The sequence below is a fragment of the Pungitius pungitius genome, chromosome 2, assembly GCF_949316345.1.
Source record: "Pungitius pungitius chromosome 2, fPunPun2.1, whole genome shotgun sequence".
Taxonomy (NCBI): domain Eukaryota; kingdom Metazoa; phylum Chordata; class Actinopteri; order Perciformes; family Gasterosteidae; genus Pungitius; species Pungitius pungitius.
This window is the reverse complement of record NC_084901.1, coordinates 18,065,863-18,078,362: the sequence shown is the minus strand read 5'-3', so window position 1 is coordinate 18,078,362 and position 12,500 is coordinate 18,065,863. Positions and strand designations below refer to the sequence as shown.

The 12,500-nt window shown below is 42.8% G+C and overlaps 1 protein-coding gene and 55 non-coding genes across 56 annotated transcripts in view; 55 read left to right on the top strand and 1 right to left on the bottom strand.

Moving 5' to 3' along the window:
* fermt3b (FERM domain containing kindlin 3b) overlaps positions 1-12,500 on the bottom strand; it is a 104,961-nt gene that overhangs the window by 12,264 nt on the left and 80,197 nt on the right. The gene's annotated exons all lie outside the window — the stretch shown is intronic.
* Positions 121-192, top strand: trnaw-cca (transfer RNA tryptophan (anticodon CCA)). Its single transcript has one exon. It is a non-coding gene; the product is annotated as a tRNA-Trp (tRNA).
* On the top strand, positions 346-417 carry trnaw-cca (transfer RNA tryptophan (anticodon CCA)). Its single transcript has one exon. It is a non-coding gene; the product is annotated as a tRNA-Trp (tRNA).
* On the top strand, positions 571-642 carry trnag-ccc (transfer RNA glycine (anticodon CCC)). Its single transcript has one exon. It is a non-coding gene; the product is annotated as a tRNA-Ser (tRNA).
* Positions 796-867, top strand: trnaw-cca (transfer RNA tryptophan (anticodon CCA)). The gene has a single exon. It is a non-coding gene; the product is annotated as a tRNA-Trp (tRNA).
* On the top strand, positions 1,021-1,092 carry trnaw-cca (transfer RNA tryptophan (anticodon CCA)). The gene has a single exon. It is a non-coding gene; the product is annotated as a tRNA-Trp (tRNA).
* On the top strand, positions 1,238-1,309 carry trnaw-cca (transfer RNA tryptophan (anticodon CCA)). The gene has a single exon. It is a non-coding gene; the product is annotated as a tRNA-Trp (tRNA).
* On the top strand, positions 1,463-1,534 carry trnaw-cca (transfer RNA tryptophan (anticodon CCA)). The gene has a single exon. It is a non-coding gene; the product is annotated as a tRNA-Trp (tRNA).
* On the top strand, positions 1,680-1,751 carry trnaw-cca (transfer RNA tryptophan (anticodon CCA)). The gene has a single exon. It is a non-coding gene; the product is annotated as a tRNA-Trp (tRNA).
* trnaw-cca (transfer RNA tryptophan (anticodon CCA)) lies at positions 1,905-1,976 on the top strand. Its single transcript has one exon. It is a non-coding gene; the product is annotated as a tRNA-Trp (tRNA).
* trnaw-cca (transfer RNA tryptophan (anticodon CCA)) lies at positions 2,130-2,201 on the top strand. The gene has a single exon. It is a non-coding gene; the product is annotated as a tRNA-Trp (tRNA).
* trnaw-cca (transfer RNA tryptophan (anticodon CCA)) lies at positions 2,347-2,418 on the top strand. The gene has a single exon. It is a non-coding gene; the product is annotated as a tRNA-Trp (tRNA).
* On the top strand, positions 2,572-2,643 carry trnaw-cca (transfer RNA tryptophan (anticodon CCA)). Its single transcript has one exon. It is a non-coding gene; the product is annotated as a tRNA-Trp (tRNA).
* On the top strand, positions 2,798-2,869 carry trnaw-cca (transfer RNA tryptophan (anticodon CCA)). Its single transcript has one exon. It is a non-coding gene; the product is annotated as a tRNA-Trp (tRNA).
* trnaw-cca (transfer RNA tryptophan (anticodon CCA)) lies at positions 3,015-3,086 on the top strand. Its single transcript has one exon. It is a non-coding gene; the product is annotated as a tRNA-Trp (tRNA).
* Positions 3,240-3,311, top strand: trnaw-cca (transfer RNA tryptophan (anticodon CCA)). Its single transcript has one exon. It is a non-coding gene; the product is annotated as a tRNA-Trp (tRNA).
* Positions 3,457-3,528, top strand: trnaw-cca (transfer RNA tryptophan (anticodon CCA)). The gene has a single exon. It is a non-coding gene; the product is annotated as a tRNA-Trp (tRNA).
* Positions 3,682-3,753, top strand: trnaw-cca (transfer RNA tryptophan (anticodon CCA)). The gene has a single exon. It is a non-coding gene; the product is annotated as a tRNA-Trp (tRNA).
* Positions 3,907-3,978, top strand: trnaw-cca (transfer RNA tryptophan (anticodon CCA)). Its single transcript has one exon. It is a non-coding gene; the product is annotated as a tRNA-Trp (tRNA).
* Positions 4,124-4,195, top strand: trnaw-cca (transfer RNA tryptophan (anticodon CCA)). The gene has a single exon. It is a non-coding gene; the product is annotated as a tRNA-Trp (tRNA).
* trnas-cga (transfer RNA serine (anticodon CGA)) lies at positions 4,349-4,420 on the top strand. The gene has a single exon. It is a non-coding gene; the product is annotated as a tRNA-Ser (tRNA).
* trnaw-cca (transfer RNA tryptophan (anticodon CCA)) lies at positions 4,574-4,645 on the top strand. The gene has a single exon. It is a non-coding gene; the product is annotated as a tRNA-Trp (tRNA).
* On the top strand, positions 4,799-4,870 carry trnas-cga (transfer RNA serine (anticodon CGA)). Its single transcript has one exon. It is a non-coding gene; the product is annotated as a tRNA-Ser (tRNA).
* On the top strand, positions 5,024-5,095 carry trnaw-cca (transfer RNA tryptophan (anticodon CCA)). The gene has a single exon. It is a non-coding gene; the product is annotated as a tRNA-Trp (tRNA).
* trnaw-cca (transfer RNA tryptophan (anticodon CCA)) lies at positions 5,250-5,321 on the top strand. Its single transcript has one exon. It is a non-coding gene; the product is annotated as a tRNA-Trp (tRNA).
* Positions 5,467-5,538, top strand: trnaw-cca (transfer RNA tryptophan (anticodon CCA)). Its single transcript has one exon. It is a non-coding gene; the product is annotated as a tRNA-Trp (tRNA).
* On the top strand, positions 5,692-5,763 carry trnaw-cca (transfer RNA tryptophan (anticodon CCA)). The gene has a single exon. It is a non-coding gene; the product is annotated as a tRNA-Trp (tRNA).
* trnaw-cca (transfer RNA tryptophan (anticodon CCA)) lies at positions 5,909-5,980 on the top strand. The gene has a single exon. It is a non-coding gene; the product is annotated as a tRNA-Trp (tRNA).
* On the top strand, positions 6,134-6,205 carry trnaw-cca (transfer RNA tryptophan (anticodon CCA)). The gene has a single exon. It is a non-coding gene; the product is annotated as a tRNA-Trp (tRNA).
* trnaw-cca (transfer RNA tryptophan (anticodon CCA)) lies at positions 6,358-6,429 on the top strand. Its single transcript has one exon. It is a non-coding gene; the product is annotated as a tRNA-Trp (tRNA).
* trnaw-cca (transfer RNA tryptophan (anticodon CCA)) lies at positions 6,575-6,646 on the top strand. Its single transcript has one exon. It is a non-coding gene; the product is annotated as a tRNA-Trp (tRNA).
* On the top strand, positions 6,800-6,871 carry trnaw-cca (transfer RNA tryptophan (anticodon CCA)). The gene has a single exon. It is a non-coding gene; the product is annotated as a tRNA-Trp (tRNA).
* trnas-cga (transfer RNA serine (anticodon CGA)) lies at positions 7,025-7,096 on the top strand. The gene has a single exon. It is a non-coding gene; the product is annotated as a tRNA-Ser (tRNA).
* Positions 7,250-7,321, top strand: trnaw-cca (transfer RNA tryptophan (anticodon CCA)). The gene has a single exon. It is a non-coding gene; the product is annotated as a tRNA-Trp (tRNA).
* On the top strand, positions 7,475-7,546 carry trnaw-cca (transfer RNA tryptophan (anticodon CCA)). The gene has a single exon. It is a non-coding gene; the product is annotated as a tRNA-Trp (tRNA).
* On the top strand, positions 7,692-7,763 carry trnaw-cca (transfer RNA tryptophan (anticodon CCA)). Its single transcript has one exon. It is a non-coding gene; the product is annotated as a tRNA-Trp (tRNA).
* On the top strand, positions 7,916-7,987 carry trnaw-cca (transfer RNA tryptophan (anticodon CCA)). Its single transcript has one exon. It is a non-coding gene; the product is annotated as a tRNA-Trp (tRNA).
* trnaw-cca (transfer RNA tryptophan (anticodon CCA)) lies at positions 8,133-8,204 on the top strand. Its single transcript has one exon. It is a non-coding gene; the product is annotated as a tRNA-Trp (tRNA).
* trnaw-cca (transfer RNA tryptophan (anticodon CCA)) lies at positions 8,358-8,429 on the top strand. The gene has a single exon. It is a non-coding gene; the product is annotated as a tRNA-Trp (tRNA).
* trnas-cga (transfer RNA serine (anticodon CGA)) lies at positions 8,583-8,654 on the top strand. The gene has a single exon. It is a non-coding gene; the product is annotated as a tRNA-Ser (tRNA).
* Positions 8,808-8,879, top strand: trnaw-cca (transfer RNA tryptophan (anticodon CCA)). The gene has a single exon. It is a non-coding gene; the product is annotated as a tRNA-Trp (tRNA).
* Positions 9,033-9,104, top strand: trnaw-cca (transfer RNA tryptophan (anticodon CCA)). The gene has a single exon. It is a non-coding gene; the product is annotated as a tRNA-Trp (tRNA).
* On the top strand, positions 9,250-9,321 carry trnaw-cca (transfer RNA tryptophan (anticodon CCA)). The gene has a single exon. It is a non-coding gene; the product is annotated as a tRNA-Trp (tRNA).
* trnaw-cca (transfer RNA tryptophan (anticodon CCA)) lies at positions 9,467-9,538 on the top strand. The gene has a single exon. It is a non-coding gene; the product is annotated as a tRNA-Trp (tRNA).
* Positions 9,692-9,763, top strand: trnaw-cca (transfer RNA tryptophan (anticodon CCA)). The gene has a single exon. It is a non-coding gene; the product is annotated as a tRNA-Trp (tRNA).
* On the top strand, positions 9,917-9,988 carry trnaw-cca (transfer RNA tryptophan (anticodon CCA)). Its single transcript has one exon. It is a non-coding gene; the product is annotated as a tRNA-Trp (tRNA).
* Positions 10,134-10,205, top strand: trnaw-cca (transfer RNA tryptophan (anticodon CCA)). The gene has a single exon. It is a non-coding gene; the product is annotated as a tRNA-Trp (tRNA).
* trnaw-cca (transfer RNA tryptophan (anticodon CCA)) lies at positions 10,359-10,430 on the top strand. The gene has a single exon. It is a non-coding gene; the product is annotated as a tRNA-Trp (tRNA).
* On the top strand, positions 10,584-10,655 carry trnas-cga (transfer RNA serine (anticodon CGA)). The gene has a single exon. It is a non-coding gene; the product is annotated as a tRNA-Ser (tRNA).
* Positions 10,809-10,880, top strand: trnaw-cca (transfer RNA tryptophan (anticodon CCA)). Its single transcript has one exon. It is a non-coding gene; the product is annotated as a tRNA-Trp (tRNA).
* Positions 11,034-11,105, top strand: trnaw-cca (transfer RNA tryptophan (anticodon CCA)). Its single transcript has one exon. It is a non-coding gene; the product is annotated as a tRNA-Trp (tRNA).
* On the top strand, positions 11,251-11,322 carry trnaw-cca (transfer RNA tryptophan (anticodon CCA)). The gene has a single exon. It is a non-coding gene; the product is annotated as a tRNA-Trp (tRNA).
* trnaw-cca (transfer RNA tryptophan (anticodon CCA)) lies at positions 11,468-11,539 on the top strand. The gene has a single exon. It is a non-coding gene; the product is annotated as a tRNA-Trp (tRNA).
* On the top strand, positions 11,693-11,764 carry trnaw-cca (transfer RNA tryptophan (anticodon CCA)). Its single transcript has one exon. It is a non-coding gene; the product is annotated as a tRNA-Trp (tRNA).
* trnaw-cca (transfer RNA tryptophan (anticodon CCA)) lies at positions 11,918-11,989 on the top strand. Its single transcript has one exon. It is a non-coding gene; the product is annotated as a tRNA-Trp (tRNA).
* On the top strand, positions 12,360-12,431 carry trnaw-cca (transfer RNA tryptophan (anticodon CCA)). The gene has a single exon. It is a non-coding gene; the product is annotated as a tRNA-Trp (tRNA).

Sequence of the window (12,500 nt, the reverse complement as noted above, 5' to 3'; positions counted from 1 at the left end):
CATCATTCTATTTAAAGGTGGATTTGGTCCAAATGTGCTCATTGAATACCTTGAGCTATTTGCAATTTTCTCATTATCGTAGCTCTGCCGTTTTAAATCGTTTGGTTGGATGGTGTATCAGACTCTGTGGCACAACGGTAGCGCGTCTGACTCCAGATCAGAAGGTTGCGTGTTCAAATCACGTCAGGGTCATAGTTTACTTTCAAACTTAGCTGTCTGTCAGAACAGATGAGGAGGATGTTATTTTAAAATTGAGCCATTTGATACCCCAAGCAATATGCAATTTTCTAAAATGAATTGCTGTTCGCCCTGCCCTTTTCACTCGTTTGGTTGAATCATGTAACAGACTCTGTGGCGCAACGGTAGCGCGTCTGACTCCAGATCAGAAGGTTGCGTGTTCAAATCACGTCAGGGTCATAGTTTACTTTCAAGCTTGGCTGTCCGTCAGAAAAGATGAGGTGGATGTTAGTCCAAAATTGAGCCATTTGATACCCCAAGCAATATGCAATTTTCTAAAATCAATCACAGTTCGCCCTGCCCTTTTCACTCGTTTGGTTGAATCATGTAACAGACTCTGTGGCGCAACGGTAGCGCGTCTGACTCGAGATCAGAAGGTTGCGTGTTCAAATCACGTAATGGTCATAGTTTACTTTCAAGCTTGGCTGTCCGTCAGAAAAGATGAGGTGGATGTTAGTCCAAAATTGAGCCATTTGATACCCCAAGCAATATGCAATTTTCTAAAATCAATCACAGTTCCCCCTGCCCTTTTCACTCGTTTGGTTTAATCATGTAACAGACTCTGTGGCGCAACGGTAGCGCGTCTGACTCCAGATCAGAAGGTTGCGTGTTCAAATCACGTCAGGGTCATAGTTTACTTTCAAGCTTGGCTGTCTGTCAGAAAAGATGAGGTGGATGTTAGTCCAAAATTGAGCCATTTGATAACCCAAGCAATATGCAATTTTCTAAAATCAATTATAGTTCGCCCTGCCCTTTTCACTCGTTTGATTGAATCATGTAACAGACTCTGTGGCGCAACGCTAGCGCGTCTGACTCCAGATCAGAAGGTTGCGTGTTCAAATCACGTCAGGGTCATTGTTTGCAGCCAATCTGATGCATACATCATTCTATTTAAAGGTGGATTTGGTCCAAATGTGCTCATTGAATACCTTGAGCTATTTGCAATTTTCTCATTATCGTAGCTCTGCCGTTTTAAATCGTTTGGTTGGATGGTGTATCAGACTCTGTGGCGCAACGGTAGCGCGTCTGACTCCAGATCAGAAGGTTGCGTGTTCAAATCACGTCAGGGTCATAGTTTACTTTCAAACTTAGCTGTCTGTCAGAACAGATGAGGAGGATGTTATTTTAAAATTGAGCCATTTGATACCCCAAGTAATATGCAATTTTCTAAAATCAATTGCTGTTCGCCCTGCCCTTTTCACTCGTTTGGTTGAATCATGTAACAGACTCTGTGGCGCAATGGTAGCGCGTCTGACTCCAGATCAGAAGGTTGCGTGTTCAAATCACGTCAGGGTCATTGTTTGCAGCCAATCTGATGCATACATGATTCTATTTAAAGGTGGATTTGGTCCAAATGTGCTCATTGAATACCTTGAGCTATTTGCAATTTTCTCATTATCGTAGCTCTGCCATTTTAAATTGTTTGGTTGAATCATGTAACAGACTCTGTGGCGCAACGGTAGCGCGTCTGACTCCAGATCAGAAGGTTGCGTGTTCAAATCACGTCAGGGTCATAGTTTACTTTCAAGCTTGGCTGTCTGTCAGAAAAGATGAGGTGGATGTTAGTCCAAAATTGAGCCATTTGATACCCCAAGCAATATGCAATTTTCTAAAATCAATTATAGTTCGCCCTGCCCTTTTCACTCGTTTGATTGAATCATGTAACAGACTCTGTGGCGCAACGGTAGCGCGTCTGACTCCAGATCAGAAGGTTGCGTGTTCAAATCACGTCAGGGTCATAGTTTACTTTCAAGCTTGGCTGTCCGTCAGAAAAGATGAGCAGGATGTTATTTTAAAATTGAGCCATTTGATACCCCAAGCAATATGCAATTTTCTAAAATGAATTGCTGTTCGCCCTGCGCTTTTCACTCGTTTGGTTCAATCATGTAACAGACTCTGTGGCGCAACGGTAGTGCGTCTGACTCCATATCAGAAGGTCGCGTGTTCAAATCACGTCAGGGTCATTGTTTGCAGCCAATCTGATGCATACATCATTCTATTTAAAGGTGGATTTGGTCCAAATGTGCTCATTGAATACCTTGAGCTATTTGCAATTTTCTCATTATCGTAGCTCTGCCGTTTTAAATCGTTTGGTTGGATGGTGTATCAGACTCTGTGGCACAACGGTAGCGCGTCTGACTCCAGATCAGAAGGTTGCGTGTTCAAATCACGTCAGGGTCATAGTTTACTTTCAAGCTTGGCTGTCCGTCAGAAAAGATGAGGTGGATGTTAGTCCAAAATTGAGCCATTTGATACCCCAAGCAATATGCAATTTTCTAAAATCAATCACAGTTCGCCCTGCCCTTTTCACTCGTTTGGTTGAATCATGCAACAGACTCTGTGGCGCAACGGTAGCGCGTCTGACTCCAGATCAGAAGGTTGCGTGTTCAAATCACGTCAGGGTCATTGTTTACTTTTAAGCTTAAGCTGTCCGTCAGAAAAGATGAGGTTGATGTTAGTCCAAAATTGAGCCATTTGATAACCCAAGCAATATGCAATTTTCTAAAATCAATTATAGTTCGCCCTGCCCTTTTCACTCGTTTGATTGAATCATGTAACAGACTCTGTGGCGCAACGCTAGCGCGTCTGACTCCAGATCAGAAGGTTGCGTGTTCAAATCACGTCAGGGTCATTGTTTGCAGCCAATCTGATGCATACATCATTCTATTTAAAGGTGGATTTGGTCCAAATGTGCTCATTGAATACCTTGAGCTATTTGCAATTTTCTCATTATCGTAGCTCTGCCGTTTTAAATCGTTTGGTTGGATGGTGTATCAGACTCTGTGGCGCAACGGTAGCGCGTCTGACTCCAGATCAGAAGGTTGCGTGTTCAAATCACGTCAGGGTCATAGTTTACTTTCAAACTTAGCTGTCTGTCAGAACAGATGAGGAGGATGTTATTTTAAAATTGAGCCATTTGATACCCCAAGTAATATGCAATTTTCTAAAATCAATTGCTGTTCGCCCTGCCCTTTTCACTCGTTTGGTTGAATCATGTAACAGACTCTGTGGCGCAATGGTAGCGCGTCTGACTCCAGATCAGAAGGTTGCGTGTTCAAATCACGTCAGGGTCATTGTTTGCAGCCAATCTGATGCATACATGATTCTATTTAAAGGTGGATTTGGTCCAAATGTGCTCATTGAATACCTTGAGCTATTTGCAATTTTCTCATTATCGTAGCTCTGCCATTTTAAATTGTTTGGTTGAATCATGTAACAGACTCTGTGGCGCAACGGTAGCGCGTCTGACTCCAGATCAGAAGGTTGCGTGTTCAAATCACGTCAGGGTCATAGTTTACTTTCAAGCTTGGCTGTCTGTCAGAAAAGATGAGGTGGATGTTAGTCCAAAATTGAGCCATTTGATACCCCAAGCAATATGCAATTTTCTAAAATCAATTATAGTTCGCCCTGCCCTTTTCACTCGTTTGATTGAATCATGTAACAGACTCTGTGGCGCAACGGTAGCGCGTCTGACTCCAGATCAGAAGGTTGCGTGTTCAAATCACGTCAGGGTCATAGTTTACTTTCAATCTTAGCTGTCTGTCAGAACAGATGAGGAGGATGTTATTTTAAAATTGAGCCATTTGATACCCCAAGTAATATGCAATTTTCTAAAATCAATTGCTGTTCGCCCTGCCCTTTTCACTCGTTTGGTTGAATCATGTAACAGACTCTGTGGCGCAATGGTAGCGCGTCTGACTCCAGATCAGAAGGTTGCGTGTTCAAATCACGTCAGGGTCATTGTTTGCAGCCAATCTGATGCATACATGATTCTATTTAAAGGTGGATTTGGTCCAAATGTGCTCATTGAATACCTTGAGCTATTTGCAATTTTCTCATTATCGTAGCTCTGCCATTTTAAATTGTTTGGTTGAATCATGTAACAGACTCTGTGGCGCAACGGTAGCGCGTCTGACTCCAGATCAGAAGGTTGCGTGTTCAAATCACGTCAGGGTCATAGTTTACTTTCAAGCTTGGCTGTCTGTCAGAAAAGATGAGGTGGATGTTAGTCCAAAATTGCGCCATTTGATACCCCAAGCAATATGCAATTTTCTAAAATCAATCACAGTTCGCCCTGCCCTTTTCACTCGTTTGGTTGAATCATGTAACAGACTCTGTGGCGCAACGGTAGCGCGTCTGACTCGAGATCAGAAGGTTGCGTGTTCAAATCACGTAATGGTCATAGTTTACTTTCAAGCTTGGCTGTCCGTCAGAAAAGATGAGGTGGATGTTAGTCCAAAATTGAGCCATTTGATACCCCAAGCAATATGCAATTTTCTAAAATCAATCACAGTTCCCCCTGCCCTTTTCACTCGTTTGGTTTAATCATGTAACAGACTCTGTGGCGCAACGGTAGCGCGTCTGACTCCAGATCAGAAGGTTGCGTGTTCAAATCACGTCAGGGTCATAGTTTACTTTCAAATTTAGCTGTCTGTCAGAACAGATGAGCAGGATGTTATTTTAAAATTGAGCCATTTGATACCCCAAGCAATATGCAATTTTCTAAAATGAATTGCTGTTCGCCCTGCCCTTTTCACTCGTTTGGTTGAATCATGTAACAGACTCTGTGGCGCAACGGTAGCGCGTCTGACTCGAGATCAGAAGGTTGCGTGTTCAAATCACGTCAGGGTCATAGTTTACTTTCAAGCTTGGCTGTCCGTCAGAAAAGATGAGGTGGATGTTAGTCCAAAATTGAGCCATTTGATACCCCAAGCAATATGCAATTTTCTAAAATCAATCACAGTTCGCCCTGCCCTTTTCACTCGTTTGGTTGAATCATGCAACAGACTCTGTGGCGCAACGGTAGCGCGTCTGACTCCAGATCAGAAGGTTGCGTGTTCAAATCACGTCAGGGTCATTGTTTACTTTTAAGCTTAAGCTGTCCGTCAGAAAAGATGAGGTTGATGTTAGTCCAAAATTGAGCCATTTGATAACCCAAGCAATATGCAATTTTCTAAAATCAATTATAGTTCGCCCTGCCCTTTTCACTCGTTTGATTGAATCATGTAACAGACTCTGTGGCGCAACGCTAGCGCGTCTGACTCCAGATCAGAAGGTTGCGTGTTCAAATCACGTCAGGGTCATTGTTTGCAGCCAATCTGATGCATACATCATTCTATTTAAAGGTGGATTTGGTCCAAATGTGCTCATTGAATACCTTGAGCTATTTGCAATTTTCTCATTATCGTAGCTCTGCCGTTTTAAATCGTTTGGTTGGATGGTGTATCAGACTCTGTGGCGCAACGGTAGCGCGTCTGACTCCAGATCAGAAGGTTGCGTGTTCAAATCACGTCAGGGTCATAGTTTACTTTCAAACTTAGCTGTCTGTCAGAACAGATGAGGAGGATGTTATTTTAAAATTGAGCCATTTGATACCCCAAGTAATATGCAATTTTCTAAAATCAATTGCTGTTCGCCCTGCCCTTTTCACTCGTTTGGTTGAATCATGTAACAGACTCTGTGGCGCAATGGTAGCGCGTCTGACTCCAGATCAGAAGGTTGCGTGTTCAAATCACGTCAGGGTCATTGTTTGCAGCCAATCTGATGCATACATGATTCTATTTAAAGGTGGATTTGGTCCAAATGTGCTCATTGAATACCTTGAGCTATTTGCAATTTTCTCATTATCGTAGCTCTGCCATTTTAAATTGTTTGGTTGAATCATGTAACAGACTCTGTGGCGCAACGGTAGCGCGTCTGACTCCAGATCAGAAGGTTGCGTGTTCAAATCACGTCAGGGTCATAGTTTACTTTCAAGCTTGGCTGTCTGTCAGAAAAGATGAGGTGGATGTTAGTCCAAAATTGAGCCATTTGATACCCCAAGCAATATGCAATTTTCTAAAATCAATTATAGTTCGCCCTGCCCTTTTCACTCGTTTGATTGAATCATGTAACAGACTCTGTGGCGCAACGGTAGCGCGTCTGACTCCAGATCAGAAGGTTGCGTGTTCAAATCACGTCAGGGTCATAGTTTACTTTCAAGCTTGGCTTTCGTCAGAAAAGATGAGCAGGATGTTATTTTAAAATTGAGCCATTTGATACCCCAAGCAATATGCAATTTTCTAAAATGAATTGCTGTTCGCCCTGCGCTTTTCACTCGTTTGGTTCAATCATGTAACAGACTCTGTGGCGCAACGGTAGTGCGTCTGACTCCATATCAGAAGGTTGCGTGTTCAAATCACGTCAGGGTCATTGTTTGCAGCCAATCTGATGCATACATCATTCTATTTAAAGGTGGATTTGGTCCAAATGTGCTCATTGAATACCTTGAGCTATTTGCAATTTTCTCATTATCGTAGCTCTGCCGTTTTAAATCGTTTGGTTGGATGGTGTATCAGACTCTGTGGCACAACGGTAGCGCGTCTGACTCCAGATCAGAAGGTTGCGTGTTCAAATCACGTCAGGGTCATAGTTTACTTTCAAACTTAGCTGTCTGTCAGAACAGATGAGGAGGATGTTATTTTAAAATTGAGCCATTTGATACCCCAAGCAATATGCAATTTTCTAAAATGAATTGCTGTTCGCCCTGCCCTTTTCACTCGTTTGGTTGAATCATGTAACAGACTCTGTGGCGCAACGGTAGCGCGTCTGACTCCAGATCAGAAGGTTGCGTGTTCAAATCACGTCAGGGTCATAGTTTACTTTCAAGCTTGGCTGTCCGTCAGAAAAGATGAGGTGGATGTTAGTCCAAAATTGAGCCATTTGATACCCCAAGCAATATGCAATTTTCTAAAATCAATCACAGTTCGCCCTGCCCTTTTCACTCGTTTGGTTGAATCATGTAACAGACTCTGTGGCGCAACGGTAGCGCGTCTGACTCGAGATCAGAAGGTTGCGTGTTCAAATCACGTAATGGTCATAGTTTACTTTCAAGCTTGGCTGTCCGTCAGAAAAGATGAGGTGGATGTTAGTCCAAAATTGAGCCATTTGATACCCCAAGCAATATGCAATTTTCTAAAATCAATCACAGTTCCCCCTGCCCTTTTCACTCGTTTGGTTTAATCATGTAACAGACTCTGTGGCGCAACGGTAGCGCGTCTGACTCCAGATCAGAAGGTTGCGTGTTCAAATCACGTCAGGGTCATAGTTTACTTTCAAGCTTGGCTGTCTGTCAGAAAAGATGAGGTGGATGTTAGTCCAAAATTGAGCCATTTGATAACCCAAGCAATATGCAATTTTCTAAAATCAATTATAGTTCGCCCTGCCCTTTTCACTCGTTTGATTGAATCATGTAACAGACTCTGTGGCGCAACGGTAGCGCGTCTGACTCCAGATCAGAAGGTTGCGTGTTCAAATCACGTCAGGGTCATTGTTTGCAGCCAATCTGATGCATACATGATTCTATTTAAAGGTGGATTTGGTCCAAATGTGCTCATTTAATACCTTGAGCTATTTGCAATTTTCTCATTATCGTAGCTCTGCCGTTTTAAATCGTTTGGTTGGATGGTGTATCAGACTCTTTGGCGCAACGGTAGCGCGTCTGACTCCAGATCAGAAGGTTGCGTGTTCAAATCACGTCAGGGTCATAGTTTACTTTCAAGCTTGGCTTTCGTCAGAAAAGATGAGCAGGATGTTATTTTAAAATTGAGCCATTTGATACCCCAAGCAATATGCAATTTTCTAAAATGAATTGCTGTTCGCCCTGCGCTTTTCACTCGTTTGGTTCAATCATGTAACAGACTCTGTGGCGCAACGGTAGTGCGTCTGACTCCATATCAGAAGGTTGCGTGTTCAAATCACGTCAGGGTCATTGTTTGCAGCCAATCTGATGCATACATCATTCTATTTAAAGGTGGATTTGGTCCAAATGTGCTCATTGAATACCTTGAGCTATTTGCAATTTTCTCATTATCGTAGCTCTGCCGTTTTAAATCGTTTGGTTGGATGGTGTATCAGACTCTGTGGCACAACGGTAGCGCGTCTGACTCCAGATCAGAAGGTTGCGTGTTCAAATCACGTCAGGGTCATAGTTTACTTTCAAACTTAGCTGTCTGTCAGAACAGATGAGGAGGATGTTATTTTAAAATTGAGCCATTTGATACCCCAAGCAATATGCAATTTTCTAAAATGAATTGCTGTTCGCCCTGCCCTTTTCACTCGTTTGGTTGAATCATGTAACAGACTCTGTGGCGCAACGGTAGCGCGTCTGACTCCAGATCAGAAGGTTGCGTGTTCAAATCACGTCAGGGTCATAGTTTACTTTCAAGCTTGGCTGTCCGTCAGAAAAGATGAGGTGGATGTTAGTCCAAAATTGAGCCATTTGATACCCCAAGCAATATGCAATTTTCTAAAATCAATCACAGTTCGCCCTGCCCTTTTCACTCGTTTGGTTGAATCATGTAACAGACTCTGTGGCGCAACGGTAGCGCGTCTGACTCGAGATCAGAAGGTTGCGTGTTCAAATCACGTAATGGTCATAGTTTACTTTCAAGCTTGGCTGTCCGTCAGAAAAGATGAGGTGGATGTTAGTCCAAAATTGAGCCATTTGATACCCCAAGCAATATGCAATTTTCTAAAATCAATCACAGTTCCCCCTGCCCTTTTCACTCGTTTGGTTTAATCATGTAACAGACTCTGTGGCGCAACGGTAGCGCGTCTGACTCCAGATCAGAAGGTTGCGTGTTCAAATCACGTCAGGGTCATAGTTTACTTTCAAGCTTGGCTGTCTGTCAGAAAAGATGAGGTGGATGTTAGTCCAAAATTGAGCCATTTGATAACCCAAGCAATATGCAATTTTCTAAAATCAATTATAGTTCGCCCTGCCCTTTTCACTCGTTTGATTGAATCATGTAACAGACTCTGTGGCGCAACGGTAGCGCGTCTGACTCCAGATCAGAAGGTTGCGTGTTCAAATCACGTCAGGGTCATTGTTTGCAGCCAATCTGATGCATACATGATTCTATTTAAAGGTGGATTTGGTCCAAATGTGCTCATTTAATACCTTGAGCTATTTGCAATTTTCTCATTATCGTAGCTCTGCCGTTTTAAATCGTTTGGTTGGATGGTGTATCAGACTCTTTGGCGCAACGGTAGCGCGTCTGACTCCAGATCTGAAGGTTGCGTGTTCAAATCACGTCAGGGTCATTGTTTGCAGCCAATCTGATGCATACATCATTCTATTTAAAGGTGGATTTGGTCCAAATGTGCTCATTTAATACCTTGAGCTATTTGCAATTTTCTCATTATCGTAGCTCTGCCGTTTTAAATCGTTTGGTTGGATGGTGTATCAGACTCTGTGGCGCAACGGTAGCGCGTCTGACTCCAGATCAGAAGGTTGCGTGTTCAAATCACGTCAGGGTCATAGTTTACTTTCAAACTTAGCTGTCTGTCAGAACAGATGAGGAGGATGTTATTTTAAAATTGAGCCATTTGATACCCCAAGTAATATGCAATTTTCTAAAATCAATTGCTGTTCGCCCTGCCCTTTTCACTCGTTTGGTTGAATCATGTAACAGACTCTGTGGCGCAATGGTAGCGCGTCTGACTCCAGATCAGAAGGTTGCGTGTTCAAATCACGTCAGGGTCATAGTTTACTTTCAAGCTTGGCTGTCCGTCAGAAAAGATGAGCAGGATGTTATTTTAAAATTGAGCCATTTGATACCCCAAGCAATATGCAATTTTCTAAAATGAATTGCTGTTCGCCCTGCGCTTTTCACTCGTTTGGTTCAATCATGTAACAGACTCTGTGGCGCAACGGTAGTGCGTCTGACTCCATATCAGAAGGTTGCGTGTTCAAATCACGTCAGGGTCATTGTTTGCAGCCAATCTGATGCATACATCATTCTATTTAAAGGTGGATTTGGTCCAAATGTGCTCATTGAATACCTTGAGCTATTTGCAATTTTCTCATTATCGTAGCTCTGCCGTTTTAAATCGTTTGGTTGGATGGTGTATCAGACTCTGTGGCACAACGGTAGCGCGTCTGACTCCAGATCAGAAGGTTGCGTGTTCAAATCACGTCAGGGTCATAGTTTACTTTCAAACTTAGCTGTCTGTCAGAACAGATGAGGAGGATGTTATTTTAAAATTGAGCCATTTGATACCCCAAGCAATATGCAATTTTCTAAAATGAATTGCTGTTCGCCCTGCCCTTTTCACTCGTTTGGTTGAATCATGTAACAGACTCTGTGGCGCAACGGTAGCGCGTCTGACTCCAGATCAGAAGGTTGCGTGTTCAAATCACGTCAGGGTCATAGTTTACTTTCAAGCTTGGCTGTCCGTCAGAAAAGATGAGGTGGATGTTAGTCCAAAATTGAGCCATTTGATACCCCAAGCAATATGCAATTTTCTAAAATCAATCACAGTTCGCCCTGCCCTTTTCACTCATTTGGTTGAATCATGTAACAGACTCTGTGGCGCAACGGTAGCGCGTCTGACTCGAGATCAGAAGGTTGCGTGTTCAAATCACGTAATGGTCATAGTTTACTTTCAAGCTTGGCTGTCCGTCAGAAAAGATGAGGTGGATGTTAGTCCAAAATTGAGCCATTTGATACCCCAAGCAATATGCAATTTTCTAAAATCAATCACAGTTCCCCCTGCCCTTTTCACTCGTTTGGTTTAATCATGTAACAGACTCTGTGGCGCAACGGTAGCGCGTCTGACTCCAGATCAGAAGGTTGCGTGTTCAAATCACGTCAGGGTCATAGTTTACTTTCAAGCTTGGCTGTCTGTCAGAAAAGATGAGGTGGATGTTAGTCCAAAATTGAGCCATTTGATAACCCAAGCAATATGCAATTTTCTAAAATCAATTATAGTTCGCCCTGCCCTTTTCACTCGTTTGATTGAATCATGTAACAGACTCTGTGGCGCAACGGTAGCGCGTCTGACTCCAGATCAGAAGGTTGCGTGTTCAAATCACGTCAGGGTCATTGTTTGCAGCCAATCTGATGCATACATGATTCTATTTAAAGGTGGATTTGGTCCAAATGTGCTCATTTAATACCTTGAGCTATTTGCAATTTTCTCATTATCGTAGCTCTGCCGTTTTAAATCGTTTGGTTGGATGGTGTATCAGACTCTTTGGCGCAACGGTAGCGCGTCTGACTCCAGATCTGAAGGTTGCGTGTTCAAATCACGTCAGGGTCATTGTTTGCAGCCAATCTGATGCATACATCATTCTATTTAAAGGTGGATTTGGTCCAAATGTGCTCATTTAAGACCTTGAGCTATTTGCAATTTTCTCATTATCGTAGCTCTGCCGTTTTAAATCGTTTGGTTGGATGGTGTATCAGACTCTGTGGCGCAACGGTAGCGCGTCTGACTCCAGATCAGAAGGTTGCGTGTTCAAATCACGTCAGGGTCATAGTTTACTTTCAAACTTAGCTGTCTGTCAGAACAGATGAGGAGGATGTTATTTTAAAATTGAGCCATTTGATACCCCAAGTAATATGCAATTTTCTAAAATCAATTGCTGTTCGCCCTGCCCTTTTCACTCGTTTGGTTGAATCATGTAACAGACTCTGTGGCGCAATGGTAGCGCGTCTGACTCCAGATCAGAAGGTTGCGTGTTCAAATCACGTCAGGGTCATAGTTTACTTTCAAGCTTGGCTGTCTGTCAGAAAAGATGAGGTGGATGTTAGTCCAAAATTGAGCCATTTGATAACCCAAGCAATATGCAATTTTCTAAAATCAATTATAGTTCGCCCTGCCCTTTTCACTCGTTTGATTGAATCATGTAACAGACTCTGTGGCGCAACGGTAGCGCGTCTGACTCCAGATCAGAAGGTTGCGTGTTCAAATCACGTCAGGGTCATTGTTTGCAGCCAATCTGATGCATACATGATTCTATTTAAAGGTGGATTTGGTCCAAATGTGCTCATTTAATACCTTGAGCTATTTGCAATTTTCTCATTATCGTAGCTCTGCCGTTTTAAATCGTTTGGTTGGATGGTGTATCAGACTCTGTGGCGCAACGGTAGCGCGTCTGACTTCAGATCAGAAGGTTGCGTGTTCAAATCACGTCAGGGTCATAGTTTACTTTCAAACTTAGCTGTCTGTCAGAACAGATGAGGAGGATGTTATTTTAAAATTGAGCCATTTGATACCCCAAGTAATATGCAATTTTCTAAAATCAATTGCTGTTCGCCCTGCCCTTTTCACTCGTTTGGTTGAATCATGTAACAGACTCTGTGGCGCAATGGTAGCGCGTCTGACTCCAGATCAGAAGGTTCCGTGTTCAAATCACGTCAGGGTCATAGTTTACTTTCAAGCTTGGCTGTCCGTCAGAAAAGATGAGGTGGATGTTAGTCCAAAATTGAGCCATT